The sequence below is a fragment of the Erythrolamprus reginae genome, chromosome 3, assembly GCF_031021105.1.
Source record: "Erythrolamprus reginae isolate rEryReg1 chromosome 3, rEryReg1.hap1, whole genome shotgun sequence".
NCBI classification, from domain to species: Eukaryota; Metazoa; Chordata; class Lepidosauria; order Squamata; family Dipsadidae; genus Erythrolamprus; species Erythrolamprus reginae.
The window spans coordinates 234,108,009-234,131,352 of NC_091952.1; positions in this window are offsets into that span (position 1 = coordinate 234,108,009).

Sequence of the window (23,344 nt, forward strand, 5' to 3'; positions counted from 1 at the left end):
ATAACCAAGTCTACAGAAATGAGTAAACTGATTTGTTTGATTAAGGGGAGAACTATAACTACTTCTATAAAAGTCTAGAATAGGCACTTTGCTAAAAATGCATAACAATAAACTGTTATTTTTTAGGATTTATTGACTAAAAATATTTGTTTATGGGAAAAAAGTATGTAAACTGGATAGTGGAGCAGAAATGTTAATTGCTATGCTGGCTGTTAAGAAGATCAGAAGCTGCCTCTTTAGATATCCTTTTTCTTGCTTTTTATTATTCATTTTTATCCTTTTATAATCCTTTTTTATATTTTTAAGTCTTTGTAAAATATTCTTTTAATGAACTTTTTTTTTTTTAAAGAGAACTAGAATAGATAATCAACATTCTCTTTGAAGACCAAATGAAAGACACTGGAAACATCATAAAGTCTAGCTAGATTGTGAATCCAACTTTCTGAATATCTTCAAAAATGCATTTTTGTTTATATCTTCATGCATTAACTATCTAATGTGGTAGAGATCATTTGTGTAGAATGTGAATTAGTAGCATTATCTCCAAAGACCTTCATACATATTCCAAGCAGTTTATTCCAGTTGCAAGCACCATGTTTTTGACCAGTAGGGGTCAGTCTTGCTCCATAAAACTCCATAAAAATTCCATTTCAGAAAATTCTCTAATTAGGATTTAGGGAAAGTTGCAGTGTTAAGAGAAAGGGTGGTGTTTGTGATAGTGGAGGGAGAAAAGGCAATTAATGAACTCTAAAGTTAGAACACAAAATAAAGCTCCAAAACAAGCATAAAACCAGGGTAAAACCAGAGAGCAAGATTAATCACTTCTAGATGGTTTTCACATTAATATTGTACAGGGGACATACATTCTGGAATATGCAAAAAAAAAAAAAAGTGGTAAATGCAAGATGAAAGAAACATTAGTATATAGCTGCCACTTACTATATCTATCTTTCTCTTATCGTCACGGTTGCCTTATTTTCTTTATAGCTGTGGATTAAAAACATTGCAACCAAAGGGAAAAAAACTTTTCATCTGTTGAACTGCTTTAATGTGTTCTTGCTTTCTGGAGGAATTTTTTTCATTCAACACTGCATAAATGAATCTACGTGTAACTGATGTACTGCAGGTCAGTGAGAAGAAGTAGTTGGGAGTAATATTGTGCAGAACGCTCACTCCCTTTGACTTCAAGCTGTTTGTAAATGATGAGAGGAAGGAAAAGTCAGCGTTGAAAGAAGGGGAGCAGCATTCTGCTCAAAATTTGAACAGGGAGAAGAGGTCATATGTATTGTGCAGCATTTATCTTTCTTCTTTGAAAAAAGTTTCATGAACGACCTTCCTTCCTTCAAGCTCAAGGCTGCTAGATTATACAGTGATCAGGAGACCGGGCAGATTGATTGTTAGTGAGAAAGAGAAGATGAAAGATAGAAGAAACATGCTTTAAGCAGTACGAAGAAAAAAATCTTCTTATTTAAAAGAGAAGACTCTATAGTATGTGAGGTAATTATATTTTTTGAAACGATTCGCTGACCATGCAAGCTTGCAGAATCATCCCATTGTTGAGTGACAAATGGTTTACTTGACTATCTTAAACCCAGTACAGTGAACCCTCGAGTTTCGCGTCCTCAAGGATCGCGAAAGGGCTATTTCGCTAGTTTTCAACCCGGAAGTAAACTCCACCATCTGCGCATGCGTGCCCTTCCACGCATGCGTAGATGGTGGAGTTTCCCCGCCGGGCAGAGGCTTCCCTGGGTCTTCCCCCTCTTGCCCCGGTAAGACCCCAGCGGCGGTGGGCTGGAGCGCGAGCTTGGGGCAGCCTAGCTCCGCTTCCCAGCTGGGAAGCGGAGCCGGCAACAGCGTGGGCGGGCGGGCGGCGCGCGCGAGCTTGGGGCAGCCTAGCCGGCAACAGCGTGGGCGGGCGGGCGGCGCGCGCGAGCTTGGGGCAGCCTAGCTCCGCTTCCCAGCTGGGAAGCGGAGCCGGCAACAGCGTGGGCGGGCGGGCGGCGCGCGCGAGCTTGGGGCAGCCTAGCCGGCAACAGCGTGGGCGGGCGGGCGGCGCGCGCGAGCTTGGGGCAGCCTAGCTCCGCTTCCCAGCTGGGAAGCGGAGCCGGCAACAGCGTGGGCGGGCGGGGCGGCGCGCGCGAGCTTGGGGCAGCCTAGCTCCGCTTCCCAGCTGAGCAGATCTGGGGTTTCCCCAAGCGCGCGCGCGTTGCTGGGGCCGCTCCCCAGCTGGGGAGCGGAGCCGGGGTTTCCCCAAGCGCGCGCGCGTTGCTGGGGCCGCTCCCCAGCTGGGGAGCGGCCCCAGCAACGCGCGGGCGGCGGTGGAAGTAAAAACACCATCTGCACATGCGCAGATGGTGTTTTTACTTCCGCACCGCTACTTCGCGAAAAATCGATCATCGCTTGGGGTCCTGGAACGGAACCCTCGTGATGATCGAGGGTTCACTGTAGTGGATTCTAAAACCCTATACTACTGTTTTGTGGCGATGCTTCTGCACATGTGCAGAAGCATCCTGGGTGGGTGGGCGGAGCCTCCCGCCTCCGCTACAGGTACTTAGAACTGGGAACAACCCACCACTGTCTAAACCTCTTCCAACTATTTAATTTGCTTATAATGGTTTTCTGACTTCCCTCTCCCCAAAAAGAGATGCCTGGTACTTTGGAGATTGAAATGAAATAGCACTTGTTTGTATTTGCATACTTACAAGTCTTGGCCATTTTCACAATTTTTAAAGGTACTGGAAAACTGAAATACACATGAGATCTGAAGCTTTCTGTGGCCCATAGAACAGTGACTTTCTATGACCCATAGAAAAGGTGGTTCTCAACCTTTCTAATGCTGCAATCCCTTAATACAGTGCCTCATGTTGTGGTGACCCACAACCATAAGTCTAGCACCAATTCTCCAAACAGAGCTTTAAGCTGATTGGCCGGAAGGTCAGAGGGACACCTCCACTGTAAACGCCTGATTGGTCGGATTGTAAAAATATGTTCCAATGCGCCAGAATAGAAGCTTTAGTTCCTTAACAGCATGGAAAAATTGTCTTTTCCCATGGTCTTAGGCGACCCCTGTGAAACAGTTGTTCAACCCCCAAAGGGGTCCCAACCGCTAAGTTGTGAACCACTGCCATAGAAAAATCTATAAGAACAAAAAAACCCCCCAACAATCCTCATATATTACACACACACAAAGACATATACGAACATTCATTGCCTTGAAATTCAGAGAATTGAATAGCAGCAGCTTTTTAAAAACTAAAAACCTAAAGTTTCCCATTTTATAAGACATTTTAGCTTGCTTATTCCGTGGGTGAATTTAGTTCATTTTGCATATTCTTGTTATTAAGCAATATTCAATATTGCCAGTTCTGTTTCATAGGGAATCTACTTAGTAAACTACACTTATATTAGATACAAAATTATAATGGGCCATTTTTTGCCTACTGTGTAGGAATGCTGGGATTCTTTTGGTGTCAAAATGAAGAACAAGGAAGTTGAAATAGAAAAGCGTTGTACTTTTCTTTCCTCTTTGCTATAAAAAAGAAGCCAAAAAATGAATTCATTGCCAGTAGGAAGAGATGACTCATGGCAGCACTCCGAAAAGAACCTTAAATAAAGCTGAGCACGTAACGCTTTCTGAAAATTTCCATCCAATATAAGGACAAAGACTTTGGAAAGGTGAGTCCTCCAGATTGTTCTGAGGCAAAGATAAATTATCCGGCAATTTCTTAAGAAGGATTTCCTCTTAGTACTGGGAGAAATATTACCACAGAAAATTCCTTCAGGGTGGCTTTGAGATTGAGCACTGAGAATGAAAGAGAGCACTGGGAGATCTCTGTGGAAGTTGATTTACATCCTAAATTGTAATCAATGTGGATAGCCCCAATGACACAGTGGTTAAATGCAGAATTGCAGGAAAACTCTGCTCATAGCCTGGAGCTTGATTGTGGGACTCAAAGTAGAGTCATCTTTCTGAAGTCAGTAAAAATGAAAACCCAGATTGTTGAGGACAATATACTAGTAATGACTGACATTATAAACTGCCCAGAAAGTGTTGTAAGACATTATGGGGAAGTATATAAGTCTAAATACTATCACTACTTTTTCTTTCCTTTCTCTCTTTTAAATACTTTAGCAGAACGTTAATAGTTTCTAATCATATCATAGAACCCCTGCTAATAGAATAGAATAGAATTCTTTATTGGCCAAGTGTGATTGGACACACAAGGAATTTGTCTTTGGTGCATATGCTGTCAGTGTACATAAAATAAAAGATACATTTGTCAAGAATCATGAGGTACAACACTTAATGATTGTCATAGGGGTCAAATAAGCAATCAGGAAACCATGTTAATAAAAATCTTAAGGATACAAGCAACAAGTTACAGTCATGCAGTCATAAATGGGAGGAAATGGGTGATAGGAATGATGAGAAAAAAACTAGTAGTAATGGTAGTGCAGATTTAGTAAATAGTTTGACAGTGTTGAGGTAATTATTTGTTTAGCAGAGTGATGGAGTTCAGGGAAAAAACTGTTCTATTGTCTAGTTGTCTTGGTGTGCAGTGCTCTGTAGCGACATTTTGAGGGTAGGAGTTGAAACAATTTGTGTCTAGGATGAGGGGGTCAGTAAATATTTTCACCGCCCTCTTTTTGACTAGTGCAGTATATGGGTCCTCAATGGAAGGCAGGTTGGCAGCAATTGTTTTTTCTGCAGTTCTGATTATCCTCTGAAGTCTGTGTCAGTCTTATTGGGTTGCAGAACCAAACCAGACAGTGATAGAGGTGCAGATGACAGACTCAATAATTCCTCTTAGAACAGTGTACAATTAAACAGTTCAATATGTCAAGATTTATAAATAAAATAAAAAGGGAAATAAAGTCTCTTTCTATCTAAACATTTTCATAGCCTCAGTTAAGTATGACTAGCAATGAAAACTGGACGAGCGAACCATAACCCAGAAATTCTCCGGACGTCTCATGCCATTTATCATATATATCTTTCGAGACCGTTTGACAGAATTAGAACTTAGGTCTAGTTGTGTTTCTTTGGTGGCTTCAGAAAGTGTGGATAAGTAACAGGTGTTCAACATTTGTATTGCATTGACCATGTACAGTGGTACCTCTACCTAGGAATGCCTCTACTTACGAACTTTTCTAGATAAGAACCGGGTGTTCAAGATTTTTTTGTCTCTTCTCAAGAACCATTTTCCACTTACAAACCCGAGCCTCCGAAACTGTAACAGGAAAAGGCAGGGAGAAGCCTCCTTGGGGCCTCTCTAGGAATCTCCCAGGAGGAAACAGGGCCTCCACCCTCTCTTTAGTTTCCCCAATTGCACACATTATTTGCTTTTACATTGATTCCTATGGGAAAAATTGCTTCTTCTTACAAACTTTTCTACTTAAGAACCTGGTCATGGAATACCACTGTATTTATTTACATGCTGCCCTTCACACAAGATCATAACTCAGGGAGGTGTACAATTAAAAAGATAATCAATAATATTTGTTATGTGTTGGTTGGTTTATTTCTTACATTTATATAGCATTCCATTTCACAAAATCAGATTCTGGTTACTGTACAGTGAAAAACAAACCATAAAGCAAACCTGACAAACTTGATAAAAAATTATGTTCCAAACCTTTGTGAAACCACTAGGGAGGAAATCAGTTCTTATCTTGCTTTCTCCATCCTTTTCTTTTTGTTGCATTAGAAAGGGACATAATCTTGAAGGCCACTATAATGAAGTCTGGGCATTCATTACCAAACTAAATAACATTATCAATGCTTCTGTGTGCTCTCTCCATTTCTCTTCTCTCTATATACCAATGACTGCATCTCTAATGATCCATCTATTAAACTACTGAAGTTTGCAGATGATACAACAGTGATTGGTCTAATTTGAGACAATAATGACACTTCATAGAGTTGGGAGGTTGAACAACTAACGTTGTGGTGCAATAAGAACAATATGGAACTGAACACACCCAAAACCATTGAAATGGTGGAGGAAACCCCCCCCCCCCCATGCTTCTATTTCTTAAAATACTAGACAACACAGTATCAACAGTAGAGACCTTCAAACTTCTAGATTTTACCATATTGCAAGATCTAACCTGGTCACCTAACATCAAAAACGTCATCAAAAAGCAGAACAAAGAATGTTCTTTCTGTGCCGACTCAGAAAGCTCAAACTGCCCAAGGAGCTGCTGATACAGTTTTACTGAGGAATTATTGAGCCTGTCATCTGCACCTCTATAACTGTTTGGTTTGGTTCTGCAACCCAACAAGACAGACACAAACTTCAGAGGATAATGAGAACTTCAAAAAAAAAAAAACAATGGCTACCAATCTGCCTTCCATTGAGGATCTGTATATTGTACTAGTCAAAAAGAGGCATTTTTCCCCAAATGCCATCACTCTGCTAAAAAGCACAGTTTTCCCACATGCCATCACTCTGCTAAACAAATAATCCCCTCAACACTGTCAAACTACTTACTAAGTCTGCACTACTAGTTAATCTTCTAATTGTTCCCACCAGCCCCCTTCTCCCACTAATGACTGTGTGACTGTAACTTTGTTGTATCCTTATGATTTACATTGACTAGTTCCTAATATGATTTTATTGCTTACTGGTATCCTGACTATCATTAAGTGTTGTACTCATGATTTTTGATGAAGGTATCTTTTCTTTTATGTACGCTGAGAGCATATGCACCAATACAAATCCTTGTGTGTCCAATCACACTTGGCCAACTAAAAAAAAAATCAAATTCTATTCTTATTATTTATTTATTTATTTATTTACTTGGATTTCTAGGCCACCTTTCTCCAAAGGAACTTGGTGTGGCTTACATAATAAAAACAACACAAGTACAATTTTTTTAAAAAACCGAAGTATAAACCAAGACTAAAACCCAAACAATTTAAAAACCATTCAACCTGATTCATTCAAACACAACCATGTCCGGGACCGCCTTCTGCCGAACAAATCGCAGTGACCAGTTAGGTCCCACAGAGTGGGCCTTCTCTGACTCCCGTCAACTAAACAATGTCGGTTGGCAGGACCCAGGGGAAGAGCCTTCTCTGTGGTGGCCTCGGCCCTCTGAAACCAACTCCCTCCAGAGATTAGAATTGCCCCCACCCTCCTTGCCTTTCGTAAGCTCCTTAAAACCCACCTCTGCTGTCAGGCATGGGAGAACTGAGATATTCTTTCCCCCTAGGCCTTTACAATTTATGCATGGTATGTTTTTTATGTATGTTTGGTTTTATGAATAAGGGTTTTTTAGTTGTTTTAGTATTGGATTGTTACATGCTGTTTTTATCACTCTCCACGGAGAGGGGCGACATACAAATCCAATAAATAAATAAATGAATGAATGAATGAATGAATAAACAAACAAAAAATAAAATAAAATAAAATAAAATAAAATAAAATAAAATAAAATAAAAAATAAAATAAAATAAAATAAAATAAAATAAAATAAAATAAAATAAAATAAAATAAAATAAAATAAAATAAAATAAAATAAAATAAAATAAAATAAAATAAAATAAAATAAAATAAAATAAAATAAAATAAAATAAAATAAAATAAAATAAAATAAAATAAAATAAAATAAAATAAAATAAAATAAAATAAAATAAAATAAAATAAAATAAAATAAAATAAAATAAAATAAAATAAAATAAAATAAAATAAAATAAAATAAAATAAAATAAAATAAAATAAAATAAAATAAAATAAAATAAAATAAAATAAAATAAAATAAAATAAAATAAAATAAAATAAAATAAAATAAAATAAAATAAAATAAAAATAAACCATATTATCAACTGGAGCAGAATATCAATTCTCAATGGCTCCATGCCTGCCAGCAAAGGTGTATTTTAAAAATCTTTTGAAAAGCCAGGAGAGTGAGGGTGGTGCGAATCTCCAGGGAGATTCCTTATACAAATATATTTACATTTTATAAATTACTTGTTCTTTCTCTCTTCTCTCTTATTTTACATTATTCTATACAATAGTCCATAAACATTTGATATTAGACTTTCAAGTATTGACAGTTCTAGTTTATGTTTTATCCATTCTTTTTCTCTTTTAGCCATTCATATAATTTATTCCATACTGAGTAGTATTTGGTGTCTTCTTTTTCTCTTATTTTCCTGGTTAATTGGTCCATTTCATCACAATCCAATATTTTTCTAATAATGTCCTTATCTTTTGGTGTTTCGTCATTTTTCCAAGATTTGCAGCTGTGGTGATGTGTATAATCAAGTAATTTAGTTCCTTTTTATATTTTTTGTCAATTATGCACAATAGAAATAATTTGGGCTTTCTCTCTATATCTTCTTTTATTATCTCTATCAGCCAAGATGTGATTTTACTCCAATACTTTTTTTTTTGCCTTTGAGCAAGTGCACCATAGATGGTAGTAGGTTCTAGTTTCCTTCTTACATTTCCAGCATATTGAGGATGGGTTTGGGAACATTCTGACAATTTTTACAGGTGGTAAATCCAAGGCAATTTATTATAAAGGGGATACTCTCACATTATGGTGTATAGTCTGTATTTGCATGATTAATCTTGCTCCTTGTAAATCCCTTGTAATGATTCCTACTTACACACTGAATAAACTTCAGTTTGAAAACTGTCTTAATTCCTGTATTTTGGAAAAAAAGGGAAAAAAGAAAGCTTTAATCGAAGTTTTAAGTTCCACCTTCCATCTTGCAAAAGCACTATTTTTTTATTATTAAAAATGACAAAGGTTACTATCATTTATCATAGTGTCACTTCAGGAAATAAGATGCTACTCACAACCGGTAGGAAAAATTAACTATGACAATATTACATTTGGGTGCATACGTTTAATTTTATCTTTGATAATGATGCAATGAAAAGTATACTCACATTTCACACAAGATTAATTTGTAGAACAGAGCACGTTTTCACACACACTTGCATGGTTCACACTTCTGATTATTTGCCAGAGTGATTGGCTAGGATTGGTATTCTCCGTTAGATAAAAAGTGAACCCACTGAATTCTCACCTAGTTCGGTTATAAATAATTTCTCGGTGCTAATGGAATTGGTTTCCTTTGAGTAAAGCTGTTAACCAAGGCATTGTTTTAATATTTACTTCTTTTTAAATGGATTTATTTTGCAGAATAGCTAAAGTCAATCTTAACACTACTGCCCCTTGTTTATTCAAGGTATCCTCAGTTGTCTCCAAACAATAGGATGCATTGAGGTAGAATGTCTCTGGAACAAATTGAGCTCCTTCTGGATAGTTGTTATTGGACAGTGTTCTTGGCTCCATTTCAAGGAAAATAGAAGGAGAATAGGATGAATGATGAACTCAAGCAAGGAAAAAACAACAGCCAAATCCTAGCACAGTGTGAGAACCAATGAATTATTATTTTCTTATAGTTATTAATTTCTGCAGCAGGTGGAAGCATGAGTAGATCTTCATTAGCATGTTGAAGGAAGACCAAACCCACCACAAAAAACAAAACCCAAAGTCCTATAAGAAGGCAATTCTCCAACTATTGACAAATAAACTGTGACAAGAATATAGAGAATATAGAAAACTATATGTCCAGGAAGTCACCAAAAATTGAAGCCCCACTTGTAGGAATTTTTATGTGAAAACTGTTGGAGTAGAGTTTTAATTTTTCAAAAAGTCCAGGAAGGTAAAGGAAATAAAAATGGCAAAGTTGGCTTATTCAATCAGGGTAAAAAGAGTAAAAAAAAAGTTATATCTTAGATATTGTGATCACCTTGGCATCCTTAGCAACCTGACGGTGACGTCAAAGCTCCGAATGCCGAACACGACCCAGAACTTTGCCCGAACTTTGAAAAAAATTTGGGTTCGTGTTCGGCATACTGAACACCGCAAAATTCGGTATGGACCTGAATTGTGCGGGTTCGGTTCGCCCATCACTAGTGATACCCATTGTCATCGGGGCACTTAGTACCATGTCCAAGAATTTTATAAAATACATCAAGAAATTGCAGCTTCCTGCTACAACACCAACAGAACTGCAAAAAACTGTGCTACTCGGAGCATACATCTTAATAAGGGGAGGGGTGGCATACAAATCCAATAAAATAAATAAATAAATAAACAATAAGATACTTGGTTGATAGCTAGGATGCTGGCAGCAACCCATATCAACCATCAGCACCGGTCAATAGTATTTGTGATTCATTGTTAAATGTTCAGTTGACTGAGGTTCAGGTTTAATGAATAAAAATACTAATATTAATATTAATACTAATACCTCGGCAGGCACAGAAAGAAAAAAACCAACAAAAAAATCCACCCCAAAATCCCCCAAAAGATGGCAGTGTTCAAGGACCGGCACCCATAGTTCCCTCTAAGCTGAGCAGTGAGCAATCGCTCACTTAAAAATCATCATCAACTCAGAGTTTTCCAAACCTGCCCAGAAGCCGAGAGGGAAAGAGTGAGAGGGAAGGAGAGAGAGAGGAAGAGAGGAAGAGAGAGAAACAGATAGAAAAAAGAGAGGAAGGAAAAGAGAAAGAAAAAGAATGGGAGTAAGGAAGAGAGAAAGAAAATCAAAATCTAGTTTGAAACTGGCTCAACTATTTAAGTGGCATTTTGATATTGATAGAGTTGCCCTATTATGAGCTCACTGTTATAGACACACAGTACAGTATTTTATTTTGAAATTCTCTGAGGCAAAACAGGGTGGGTTTTTTGTTTGTTTGTTTGTTTGTTTGTTTGTTTGTTTATTTATTTTTTCTGTGCCGCCCAGTCCCGAAGGGACTGCCGCTCAGACACTATACTTTTCCGCCCACCCCCCAAAAAAATTAGAGGGAACACTGCCGGCACCAACAGAATCGATTCTGTGATGTTACCACTGATTTACTACCAGTTCTATAGAACTGGTGAAAAGCAGGAGGAACCCACCTCTTCCTTGTACATTCCTTAGCCTGCAATTTTAATGTTGTCACCCCTAAGAAGGAGGGGGAAGAAATAAAATAAATCCAAAGAAGGCCCTGGCCACTTAGATTGGCATTTAATACATTCCAATATTTCTTGTTTCCATTAGAGAAGGAGAGAGATACCATGTTCGAAATACATGGTTGACATCTCCAATGTTATGTGTTTTTCTGTTTTAAGGTTAAGTATTAAGGAAGAAGAAGGCATTTAACCATTGTTCTGTTCGTTAGGTTATAGAGGAGGTCACTTGTCACCACAGGAAAACAGTGGCAGAATCTGCTTCAGTGAAATAAGAAAGAAAAATGTTGAAAAGGAAAGAAAAAAGAGACATCACTGACTGATATACTTTGACACTACCTCCTACCCCCGCTCACTCCTCAGTTTCTTCATAATTTGAACATGGAAAGAAAATCTCAGTTCCTGGAGTGAGACTATGGCTGGGAAGGTGAAAGCATTTTAGAGACCGTTCAATGCTTATAAGACTTCATTTTTAGAGCGACTATTTCTTGCTTAGTTGGTTGGTGAACTGTGGATAGATCAACCAGAAGATAGGACTATTGTAAAACAAACTTGCATACACGAGCCCTAAAATAGATTTAATATAAAGAAGACTATGATGCAAAAGAAAATCTTTCTTTGTGTTGATACCCTAAAGTTTTTATTCTGGGTTTGCAGAGCTATGGAGATGGATTGTCTTGAAGTTCTGAAGTTGCAGAGAATCATAATTGAAGGCAAGCTATTTCCTTGTTCCCAACCTGTCTTCTGTCTTCTAATTGGAGGAATGACTTCCTGCCAGCTCCCAGACATGACCCATCTTTAGTTTCTTAGTGAACATTGAAAAGCAACTTGTAAACTGCTCTGGGTGAGATTTCCCTGGAAAAACTGAAGAGAAGCTAAGTTAAACTTTTTGGTGATAATGCCTTGTCTATCCATCAGAAGGTAATGCTGTAGGTAACCTCTACTATTGACCTCACCCCATTCCTAAGAGATCAGCAAGGGGCGTGCATAACTGCACCAACATGTCTATCGTCCCTGTCCTACTGTTTCTATTTATTCATGTCCATTTCCTGTATTAATAATCATATTTATATTTATATCTGTTTTCTTATACATACTTGAAAAATAAATAAAACTAAAAGAAATAAAAAATAAACTAAAAAATCTGAAGATACCTTCCCAAAATTCAGGAGGGAAACCACAGAAAATTGAAGAAGGAAAAGGGGGTGGAGGAGGAGGAGGAAGAGGAAGAGGAGGAGGATGGAACAGGATGTTCCACAAATCTGGACCAGCAACTAAGAGTCAATGCCTCTTGACTTTCATTCACAAAATAGCAGTAGGGCCTAAAGTATCATATGTTATGATACTTTATAATAATATAATTCTAATACACTGCAACAATATCGCCAAAAAGGCTTCCAGAGTTAACCTGATCCTACGTAGCTTCTGCTCTGGCAATCTCACACTACTGACCAGAGCCTACAAAACTTATGCCAGACCCATTCTCGAATACAGCTCTTCTGTCTGGAACCCATACCACATCTTGGACATCAACACCCTCGAAAACGTCCAAAGATATTTCATCAGAAGAGCCCTTCACTCCTCCACTAGAAACAGAATACCCTACGAAAATAGACTAACTATCCTGGGTCTTGAAAGCTTAGAACTGCGGCGCCTAAAACACGATTTAAGTATTTCCCACAAGATCATATGCTGCAACGTCCTTCCGGTCAACGACTACCTCAGCTTCAACCGGAACAACACAAGAGCACGCAACAGATTCAAACTTAATATTAACCGCTCTAAACTTGACTGTAAAAAACATGACTTTAACAATCGAGTTGTTGAAGCGTGGAACTCATTACCGGACTCAATATTGTCAACCCCTAACCCCTGACATTTCTCCCTTAGACTATCCACGATTGACCTCTCCAAGTTCCTAAGAGGCCAGTAAGGGGCGTACATAAGTGCACTAGTGTGCCTAACTTCCCCTGTCCAATTGTCTTTCCTTTATCTCATATATCATATATATTCTCTCCCTCTCATATATTTCTCTTCTTTTTTACTTACTATCTTTATATATATTACTCAATGTCTATTCTCTTTCATATGTATTGTATATTGGACAAAGAATAAATAAATAAATAAAATAAAATGTATAATATGGCTGTTCAATGTTATTATGTCCTTGCAAAAAGTTACTTATGACCTGTACTTGCATTTACAATATGGTATCACAGTCATAAGATCACAATTCAGAGGCTTGGCAACCAGCTTGCATTTACTAATTGCCTCATCCTGTCCTCACAGGATCACAATTTATGATCTTTTTAGTCAATTCCTGCCCAAAAAGCACCTCCGGGAAAGCCAAATGCACTTAACTGCTGTAAAAACTCTCGTAAAATTGAGTGTAACTCGATCTATCATCCCAATGACATATGATGGAAATTCTGGTCCCAATTTTGGTCATAGGTCCAGGACTACTTGTAGTACTAGCATTGTCTATTCCCTGACTTGGCCTGCTTATAGATTGAGATATATGTACGAGGCTCGCCCAGGAAGTAATGCACCACATTTTTTTTCTCAGCCTACAGTAATGGTACGAATGTGAAACTTTAGATATACATTATGTGAATTGTCAGAAGTGTGTGTGTAAATTTTGCATTTCTTCAGACAGATTGCGTAGCTGCAGCAGTGTTTCGAAATGGCGTCTGTAAGTGATGTACGTTACAAGCAACGTGTCGTCATTTCACTGCAGAAAAAGAAACTGTTGGGAACATTCACAACTTAGACTTCCACTTGCTTGGGCCATTAAAGGATGCCATTCATGGAAGACATTTTCAGGATGACAAAGAGGTAATTCGCACAGTGCAGAAATGGCTTCCTGATCAGAACTTGGAGTGGTACCGACAGGGCATACACACCCTTGTGTATCACTGGAGGAAGGCCATAGAACAGGATGGAGATTAGAAGGAAAAATAGGGCATGTAGAAGAAACATCATTCTTTCTTGTGTGTACGTTTCAATATGTTCAATAAATAATTGTTGAAGAAAAAAAATGTGGTGCATTACTTCCTGGGCGACCCTCATATATACATCATCTGGATACTAAGTTCTACTCATCCTAAATTCATGCCTAACTTATTTATTAAAAAGCCATGGACTTAGAAGGGGGGCTTTGGCCATCAAATCTACCCCCTGCTACTACAGGAATTGCTCCCTGTGGTGTTGGTCAAGTGGAGAATAGGTCTTTCAATGCCCTATGCAGCATGACATTATGGCCGAATTACTGATGAAGGTGAATTTACACACTTCAGTCTTGAACAAGTGAAGTACTTGAAAGAACAAGTACTTTCTGGACAATATGTTTTCCAACTATCAGCAACCAAGTTGCTACTTTTCTCTGCTCTCATTTAAACTTTAAAAGAAATATTTAAGTTCTTAGCTGTAGTCTTGGCTTTATTTTGCTGTAACCTTTTTACATCTAATACTCTTTTTATTACTTTTTTTACAATATTTTACTGTTATTTTATTGTATTTTATGGCACATTATATCTTATAACCTGTGGCTACAATAATAAACTTACTAAATTCCTTCCTTCCTACTGTAGGAACCTAAATTAAAGTGTCTCCAATAGAGGAACTTCTGCTGAAATATAACCAATAAAGAGGAGACCCATCCTCCACTTCCTGACATGCTTACACTTAGAAAACTTTGCCTGATAGTAAATTGGAATTTGTCTTCTTATAACCTTAAAATCCCTCCCGATGCCATATTTTTCATATTGGGATTAAAGATAAACTTTTGTTTCTGTATGACTCCTTTCAATTCCTTGAAGAGGTTCAAATGTGCACATCTAGGGAAAGAGGGATAAAGGACAAATTGCAAAACATGAATGGAGATTACATCACACCCATGTTGTGGCTTGTATAATGTATCAGATAATGGGACTCCTTCATTTGTCTGGTGACATCACCTTGTACATATTACCATTTTGGCAATCTGGCAGTTTGTTGCATCTGCTACTGGATTGATATCTATCTTCAACAATGGAAATCTTATGGGTAATTCTGGGACAGACATTCTGTCCATTAGTTTCATTTGATCTTTGGTAATAAAAATGAAGGCAGATCCCATGTAAATCAAAATGAGCTCCTGGATTAAAAAAAATAGAATATAAACCCAACAAACAGGCCAACAAGTACTATCACATATTGAGGAATATTGAGCATCTCAAGTTCCATAAATTGAAGAACTTAAAACTAAAAATACTCCATTTGGTGGGAAAAAAATTGTTTTTTCACCTGATTGCATTGTTGGTTTCTGTGGATACAGCCTATAATATAAGATTCATATTCATTGAATTATAGAGTAGCAGAATAACAAGAATTGGGAAGGGACCTTAGAGATTTTTTAATCCAACTCTGTTCATATTCCACTGCAACCCCTGCATTTCAAGCATATTTCATTTGAATAGAATTGAAAGGAACCACAAACATGATTTATTGTATTCAGTCTGTGTATTTGGCAAGTTTCAGGAACTTCTTCAGACCAGCCAAAATCTTCATTTGACTAGGTATTTATTTTATACACAGTCTACATCTGTATTTGTGTATACATTTAGACCATTAAAACAATTTAAAAATCCCCAATGGTAAGCATACTGTTAATAAATAGGATTATTATTGTTGTGGTTAGCTCTGGCCCAGCTCCTGCCCCAAGGACTGTGGATGTGGGGGAGACATCCACATGCTGCAGGCCTGGTTTGCCCCCCCCCCCCCCCCCCGGTGGAATCTGCTGATGAAGGCTCCTCTGACCAAGAAGACATGAGTGACAGGGAGGAGGAGAGTGTGGCAGACAGCTCAGAAGGAGATCAATTATCTAGCTCCTCATTGGATTCAGACCAAGAGTTAATGATACAGCCACGTATGCAGAGAGCGATGCATAGGCAACAACAACTGAGAGATTATTATCAAAGAAAATGAGGCCACCTGTGGTTGGGTGGGGCTGTGGTCAGTAGTGAGGCTGCTATAAATAGCAGCCTGTGGGTTTGGCCATTGTGGAGGATTATGTGATCGTTGTGTTTCGTGACTGCTTTACTGACTTTTGTGTGCTGATTTCCCCCCGCTTTGAAACTAAACCAGAGTAAAGTGTGTTTCACTTTGTGAAAGAAGAAGGACTGTGAATTGCCTCACAGCTGCAAGCTAAGTATCACAGAACCGATAAGGGACTTGTATTAATTACCAGTTTGTTTGGAGACAAGTGCTCTTTGCTATACCAAAAGAGGGCTTGGTTTAAGTGACTTTTCATTATAAAGAACATTGTTTTGAATTTTCAAACGTGTGTGTGTGTCTGAAATTTGTACCTGTGAATTTTTGGGGAGAAGTCCACCAGAGAGCCCGACAGAACAATTATACTGTTAATAATTGCAGTTTTTAACCAATAAATACCTGGAATATAGCTATACTATTATACATTATTGAAATTATTTTATTATTTATTATTAACAAATAATTCAATATTTGGTTTCTTAAACTGAGTCCAACACCAACTTAAAGTTCTTCTAAAAGAGAGATGGGCACCTCAATCATAAATTCAGAAATGATAGAAATATGTCGCTGAAAGTCAGCTTGCTGAAATCATGTTGTGTTCGGTACACTGTAGAATAGCCTTTCATTTCACACGGAATGGCAACGAACCCCAAAAGATCTGGTTCCATGTGAACTAAAACGTCTTTCATTCATAATTTATGGAGGCACCTGTCAGATTCTTCGAGACAGGCATGAAGTAGAAACTCTCCAGAGCCTGAGGTGAACATGACTGGCAAAGCTAACTTTTATTAGTACGCTGGAGTGGCATTCATGAGAGACATTTGATGGTTTCGGAGCAGGCAGAAGAGATAGTGTCAAATGTATACCCAGTCATTTATTTGCACAAAAATGGAAAGATAGTGAGATTCCAAAAGAAACAAATATTCTTAAGAAGATTTTAGACTGTGCCGAATTAGATATGATGACGAGACAGTTAAATAATCAAGAAGAATCAGAATTTTATGATATCTGCCAGAAAGTATATATTTGGTGGGAAACAAGGAATAAGAGATAAGTATGTTGCTATATTATTTTGCATATTTGAATTTAGTATTAGAATTGTATAAGAGGGTATTTATTTATTATTTAGATTTGTATGCCGCCCCTCTCCGAAGACTCGGGGCGGCTCACAACAAGATAGAACAAATCATAAATAATCCAGATAACTTTAAAATTTATACAAGATTTAAAAGAACCCCATATACTAACAGACGCAGACACAAACATACCATGCATAAATTAAACATGCCCAGGGGAGGTGTTTCAATTCCCCCATGCCTGATGGCAGAGGTGGGTTTTAAGGAGTTTACGGAAGGCAGGGAGAGTAGGGGCAGTTCTAATCTCTGGGGGGAGTTGGTTCCAGAGAGTCGGTGCCGCCACAGAGAAGGCTCTTCCCCTGGGGCCCGCCAACTGACATTGTTTAGTTGACAGGACCCGGAGAAGGCCCACTCTGTGGGACCTAATCGGTCGCTGGGATTCATGCGGCAGGAGGGTAATTAGTAGTATAAATATAAATCTCTTTCATCTCTTTCCCCCCCTTTTTTTCTCTTTGTTTTTTCATAAAAACGTTTTCTTTTTCATATATATCTTTATAAATTTTGATACAGACTTAGATTTATATTAAGATTGATATTTTTATTCTATATAACAATATGTATTTTACAGATAAACTTTTTACTTTCATATGAAGACTTCTATTTTGAGTGGAGCGACTGTAGCTCCATTAAATGTTATATGTTTTGTTTGTTGTGTTTGTTACTTTGAAAAAACCAATAAAATATATTTTTTTAAAAATGTATACCCAGTCATACTTCAATTCTTGCATACTGTTTAATGACATTCAATCAAAATAGAGTTGGAAGGGACCTTGGAGGTCTATTAGTCCAGCCCCCTGCTCAATCAAGGGACCTTATACCATTTCAGACAAGTGATTATCCAGTCTCCTTTTAAAAACCTCCCGTGATGAAGTACCCATTAATCCCATGTAGAGTAGCAATTGATTTGCTGTTCTCATGCAACTTTGTCCCATCTATTAAAAGCAGTTGCATCTTTATATTCTCTACATTCTTGCATTCCTGACTAGACAGATCTGCGAATCTTCTCTAACTGAAGATCAGATCCCCTTCACTGACCATTGACAAAAAATGAGATCTTGATGATAGAAAGTTGCTTTAAAAATTCTTTTAGAAACACATTTTTTTTCATATGTGTATTTAATTAGATTTTCTAAAATCTTCTCTTAATGTATTTAAAGAATTCTGACTTCTATAAGCAACTATAGTTTGAGCAAGAATCACTTAATACTTGGTTGGGTGGAATTAATTCAATCTCAGAATTGACTAAGATGTCCTTAAGAAGCTAGACTACATCACAGTAATTTTATTTATTTATTTATTTATTTTATTTATTAGATTTGTATGCCGCCCCTCTCCGATCAATACCGATTTCAATACCGATCAATACCGATTTCAATACCGATCAATACCGATTTCAATACCGATCAATACCGATTTCTTATATGTCAATTCTATAATCAACTATTGTTATTTATATTTACAATATATTTACATATGCTGTTTATATTTACGTTTCCAATTTTTGTATGTTCTTTCACATTATATCACATTGTTTTTTATTTTATTTTTATTTTATCCATGACAAAGAAGAAGAAGAAGAAGAAGAAGAAGAAGAAGAAGAAGAAGAAGAAGAAGAAGAAGCAGCAGCTAGATACCACAATGGATGGAGTTCTGTGACTTAAACATCTTAAATTTAAGATTGAGAAATCTTGATCTGATTGATCAGTTTAGCTGATTTATAATTGCAGAGATAAGTTAGAGAATTCAGAAATCAGAGGTTAGCTCCTGGTGACATATGGATGTATCTGCCAGCATTCCAGCATTACTCAAAGTTCCAATTTATTAAAGATGTCATGTTGGCAATATCTGGGGAAACCTGGATCTGAAAGCTTCCAGGGTTTCCCCACCCAATTGAAAGTTCACAACCTTTCCCGACACCCACAAGGTCCAATCAAATCTTCCCGCTCAACTGGGATACTGTCTCCATACAGGTACAGGCACATTTGTTCTTGAGTAAATAATGTTGTTATGACTACTATTTTTCAGAGTATAAGACACACTGGAGTCTAAGACACACCATAGTTTTTGGGGAGGAAAATAGGGGAAAGTATCTGATTACCAGGTATTCATCTGGCTAGTGTACTTAGTCTGGTCAGTTTCAGCACATTATTTTCTCGTCTGGTTAAGGGCTTAAAAAAATCTTTATTCTGAGACAGTAACAATGGAAGAGCTTGCAGTCCAGTAAGAACTGGGAACATTGTTAACACCTGGTTAGGGCTGGAAAGAAACATTTGGAGCAAGTAAAGCAATGGGGAAAAAAAACTATAGGGTTTGGAAAACATTATTGGAAGAGAGTAACAATGAAAGAGCTTAGCACCTGGTTAGGGCTGGAAATAAACATTTGGAGCAAATAGAGAATGGGGGAAAAAAAATCAAAGACAGGGTTTGGAAAACATTCTTCACAGAGATAAACAATGAAAGAGCTTGGAAGCTGTAAGAGCTGGGAACATCGTTAGCAGCTAGTTAGGGCTGGAAAGAAACTCCTTTGGAGCTAATTAGAGTAATGGAAAAAAACCCTTAGGGCTTGGGAAACACTCTTCACAGAGAGAAACAATAAAAGAGCCTGCAAGGTGTTCTGTCGGGCTCTCTGGTAGAATCCTCCCCAAAATTCACAGGTACAAATTTCAGACACACACATTTGAAAATTCAAAACAATGTTCTTTATAATGAAAATTCACTTAAATCAAGCCCTCTTTTGGTATAGCAAAGAGCACTGGTCTCCAAACAAACTGGTAATTTGTACAAGTCCCTTATCAGTTCTGTGATACTTAGCTTGCAGCTGTGAGGCAATTCACAGTCCTTCTTCTTTCACAAAGTGAAACACTTTTCTCTGGTTTAGTTTCAAAGCGGGGGAAAATCAGCACACAAAAAGTCAAAGTCAGTAAAGCAGTCACGAAACACAATGATCAGATAATCCTCCACAATGGCCAAACCCACAGGCTGCTATTTATAGCAGCTTCACTAATCACCACAGCCCCACCCAACCACAGGGGGCCTCATTTTCTTTGATAATAATCTCTCAGTTGTTGTTGCCTATGCATCGCTCTCCGCATGCGTGGCTGTATCATTAACTCTTGTTCTGAATCCAAGGAGGAGCTAGATAATTTATCTCCTTCTGAGCTTTCTGCAACACTCTCCTCCTCCCTGTCACTCATGTCTTCTTGGTCAGAGGAGCCTTCATCAGCAGAATCCACTGGGGGCAAAACAAGCCTGCAGCATGTGGATGTCTCCCCCACATCCACAGTTCTTGGGGCAGGAGCTGGGCCAGAGCTAACCACAACACAAGGTAAGAGCTGGGAAGATCATTAGCAGCTAGTTAAGCCTGGGGGGGGACGAAAAAAAGCTACATTCAGAGTATAAGACACATCCTAATTATCAGCCTCTTTTAGGGAGGAAAAAGGTGCATCTTATACACTGAAAAATATGGTAAGTGTCTACCACTACAACCCAAAAATCCCTCCCAATTTCCCAGGCTAAAATATCTGGCAGTTGAAGCAAACAGATATAATGGTTTCCAGAACTGACAGTATGTATGCAGTTTTTTTAGACTGATACTGTGAAACTTTACCATTGGATTCTTCCATTGGCTTCCTAATCTTTCCCACAGTGCTGGACTTCCCAGATGGTATGCTATCTAATTATCAGCTAGGGACAACTCGGCTTAGCTTTCTTGATCAGGCAACTTTGGCTAGGCTGCCACTGAGCTTTTCAGAGACATCACAGTAAATGTGATAATCCTGCAGTTGGTAGTATTGCTGTAATTATACACACTGAATGGAACACTCTTTGGAGAAGATGGCTGTTTAAATGATGTATTGGTATGTGAAAAAGGCCTTTAAAAAAAAGAAATACTACCAGAGAACCACCACATTTATTTATGTAGCATATATTGGGCTGAGCTCCAAGCTTAGCAATTTGGTTGCAAACATTTCATCACCATTTGAGGAGACACCATCAGTACGCTTTGAGCGATGCTCCTCTGTACAAGCACTGGCCTTTAAATACAGTGATACCTCATCTTACAAACCCCTCATCATACAAACTTTTTGAGATACAAACCCGAGGTTTAAGATTTTTTTGCCTCTTCTTCCAAACTATTTTCAAGTTTCACGTTTTATTGGATTCACCTTACAAACCCAAGCCGCCGCCACTGGGATGCCCCGCCTCCGAACTTCTGTAGCCAGCCAAGCACCCGTTTTTGCACTGCTGGGATTCCCATGAGGCTTCCCGTGTTTTTGCGATGCTGCAGGGGAATCCCAGCAGTGCAAAAACGGGTGCTTCACTGGCAACGGAAGTCCAGAGGTGGGGTTTTCCAGCGAAGCACCTGTTTTTGCGCTGCTGGGATTCCCCTGCTGGGATTCCCCTGCAGCATCGCAAAAACACGGAAGTACAGAGGTGAGGTTTCCCATGGAGGGGAGACTCAGGGGAATCTCAGCAGTGCAAAAATGGGCACTTCAGCTGAGAAAAGGGGTGAGTTTTGGGCTTGCACACATTAATCACTTTTCCATTGATTCCTATGGGAAACATTGTTTCATCTTACAAACTTTTCACCTTACAAACCTTGTCCTGGAACCAATTAAGTTCGTAAGATGAGGTATCATTGTACCTTTTTATGATACCATCCAAGCAGACGAATGATTTCTTCTTGAATAGTGATGAATACAGTCACAATTCAAGGTGGTGGTTATTTTATTTATTTATTTATTAGATTTGTATGCCTCCCTAAGCCCTACATGGCTTAGGATCAGACTATCTAGGGGACCATACCACCAGATAAGAGGAGATATAGCCTGCAGCTACATAGCAAGTGAGAAATGGAGCTCACAAGGGACCCTAATTATTTCCCCAGATGTAAAGGAGAAGGAAGGAGACTTGTATTTTCAGATATAAAGATTCTACAATAAAATAGACTAGAATTAGTGGATATGGTCATTCTTTCCATCTTATGTACATGAGAAGGCTGACAAAATTGTCCTGGAAGAAGGCAATAATAAAACACTTCCACATTATTGTTATGAAAACATGTCATTCTAGGCTGTGGCCTAGAGGTGGAGCTCTTGCCTCACAATCAGGTGGTTGTGAGTTTGATCCTAGGTAGAGGCAGATGTAGGGTCTCCTGTTTGGACAGGAGGCTGGATTAGATGACCTGCAAGGTACCTTCTACCTCTGTTAATCTGATTTCCAGAATCATCACATTTAAGGATGTCTTAAACATATGTTGCAGAAATTATAGTTTCTTTTCCCTAAAACAAATCTCCTTAGCTTTCTCTTTTATATATGTGCTTACCAGCATTTTAGACTGCATCTATTTATTAAGCTGGAAAGGTTGGGGTTTTTTGCTGCTTCTTTAAAAACAACAACAACCTGTAACAGGCTGGTTCCTTCTTGTTAATGGGTGTCATTACTCTGTTATTCGAAGAAATGATAGCACAAGCAGGCTGATATTTTTAAAGCTAATGAGCCTACCTATTAGCATCTGACCACTGCTGTTAACAAGACATTTGTTCTAGTGATTTATGATATAAATTAAATCATATAATACAGAAGTTGATCTCATTTTTCTTAAAAGGTTTGCAGAGTTTAAAGCAAATGGCTGCATTGTCCCAAAATGAAATTTATGATTTTTTTCCCTGGTGAAGCATTTCATCAGGGCTTCTGCTTCAGAAGGCATAAAGAATGGATAAAAAGCAAGGTTGAAAATGCGTTCCCTGGAAAGCAGATAAATTAACATCCCCCCAGCCCCCATTGCAGTCAACCTGGATACTGGGAATAGCTTTGTGGTCATACATCTAGATGAGATTCAGATTTATAAAAGTATGCAAAAGGGTATCTACTGTAGCTGCATGAATGTATGAATCCTATGGCATCTCAGGATCCCTCCATAGCTGGATTACAGCATTCCTGTCAAACAGACAACAAGTGGTCAAAATAGGAAGCACCATATCCACCCCCGTCCCAGTTAAAAGCGATGTTCCCCAAGGTAGTGTACTGGGACCAATGCTCTTCATTCTTTACATCAATGACCTTTGCGATTACATCACAAGCAACTGTGTCCTCTTCGCTGACGATGTAAAACTCTTCAACACCACCGATAACACAACTACTCTCCAAAAAGACCTTGACGCTGTTTCTGAGTGGTCTAACACATGGCAACTCCA